The 1,913-nt window shown below is 38.0% G+C and overlaps 1 pseudogene; it reads left to right on the top strand.

Annotated features, from left to right (window-relative positions):
• The first annotated feature begins 325 nt into the window (after positions 1 to 325).
• LOC145062258 (putative carboxylesterase 2 pseudogene) lies at positions 326 to 1,471 on the top strand (annotated as a pseudogene).
• Positions 1,472 to 1,913: the final 442 nt, after the last annotated feature.

The following is a 1,913-nucleotide window of genomic DNA, read 5'->3' as shown; positions in this document are numbered from 1 at the left end:
GTTCAACATATAGCTTCCATGAAGCGAGCGCACACATAAATGTTCCTTGCAAAGCTCAACATTGGCACACATTAATAGGCCTTGCACGAGTTCAACATCAGCATACAGGAGTACTGATCAATCCTCTCCAGGCAGTCACCATCGATGCTGCTTGATCACCTTCTGTAATGATATTTGTTCTATATATATATATATATATATATATATATATATATATATATATATATATATATATATATATATATATATATATATATATATATATATATATATATATATATATATATATATATATATATATATATATATATATATATATATCACCGTCATTGAGACACCCAACATCACCAGAAAGTAAAAGGCTTCTGCTTTACCCACAACATTCATGTCAACCTCCCTAGAATTTCCTATTCATTTCCATGGTTTGATCATACATAGTGATGGGCGATGGGAAAGATCTATCCGAAATGATACCATCCCAGCTGGAACTGATACTTTAACTGGAGTCCAATCAAAAGACGTGGTTATCTCACACGAATCCAACCTTTTTGTAAGGCTTTACATTCCCAAAACACCAATCCCTAATCGGAAACTTCCAACTCTGATTTACTATCACGGTGGTGCTTTCGTGACTAAATCCGCTGCTTCACCCACTTACCATCCGACACTTAACTTGATAACGACAGAATCCAACGTGATTGTTGTGTCGGTTAACTACAGGTTGGCCCCAGAATATCCTTTACCAATTGCATACGAGGACTCATGGGAGGCAATTAAGTGGGTGGCTAGTCATGTTAGAGGAAATGGTCCAGAATCATGGCTAAACGACCATGCTGATCTTCAGAATGTGTTCTTAGCTGGAGATAGTGCTGGGGCTAACATCGCCCATAATGTGGCCATCCGGGTCGGGTTGAACCATGAGAAAGTAATTAACATAGAGGGTGTTGTTATGCTCCACCCGTATTTTGGAGGAAAAGTTCCAATTGGAGCTGAGTCCGAGAAAAATAAACCGCAGAAAGAGTTGATAGATTTTGCATGGCTGCTGGCAAACCCATCAGGGAATGGATCAGACGACCTGCAGTTTAATCCGGGCATGGATCCGAATCTTTCTGCTTTCGTGAGCTCTAAGATACTTGTGTGTGTTGCTGAGAAGGACGCACTAAGGGAAAGGGGTCTGAATTATAAGAAGGTGATGGAAACGAGTGGGTGGAATGGCCAAGTGGAGTTGATGGAGAGCAAAGGGGAGCGCCATGTTTTCTTTTTTTCTAATACTTCATGTGAAAATTCTCGTTTCTTACGCAACAGAATTTCTAACTTTATAAATCCGAGCTGATGAAAAGCTTATGTTTATTGTTGGCAAGTAGGTGTTTGCCATGCTTTGCTCGAATAACTATCAATAAAGAAACTTCATATATAAACTTATCGCGTCTAATTCATTATTGATAATATGTATTACAGATGTTAACCGAATGAAATCGGCTCACACTGCTAATGTATACCATGGGTATATATCAGTTATGTTATTTCTCTATTATTCAGTGGATATTATTTCAATGGATATTATTGTCAAAAGATTTATTGATAGAACCCAAGGACTCAAAGATTGGTATCTTAGCCTTGGTGAATACCGCCAATTAATATTATACCAATATAGAGAAGAATTTATCACTGTCATCCAGAATAAATTCATTGGTAATCCTCTTGAGCACACCATGGAAGAATATCTTAAAATGAAATGTTGTTCTTTCCACAGAAGAGATCTTGAAATACATTATGACCGAATGTCCCAAGGGTTGTATTGCCTCCACGGGATAGATGATGTAAAGCTCAAAGGAGTCTTTTTGAACTCCTTTCCCGAGTCCCTTGCAAGCAAAGCAGAAAGACACTTGGAGTTCAAAAATGGCACAAACTCC

This window comes from Lactuca serriola, chromosome 7, assembly GCF_051521515.1.
Source record: "Lactuca serriola cultivar US96UC23 chromosome 7, Lser_US96UC23_V15, whole genome shotgun sequence".
Lineage (NCBI taxonomy): Eukaryota > Viridiplantae > Streptophyta > Magnoliopsida > Asterales > Asteraceae > Lactuca > Lactuca serriola.
The sequence above is the reverse complement of the archived record's forward strand: the minus strand, read 5'-3'. Positions and strand labels throughout refer to the sequence as shown.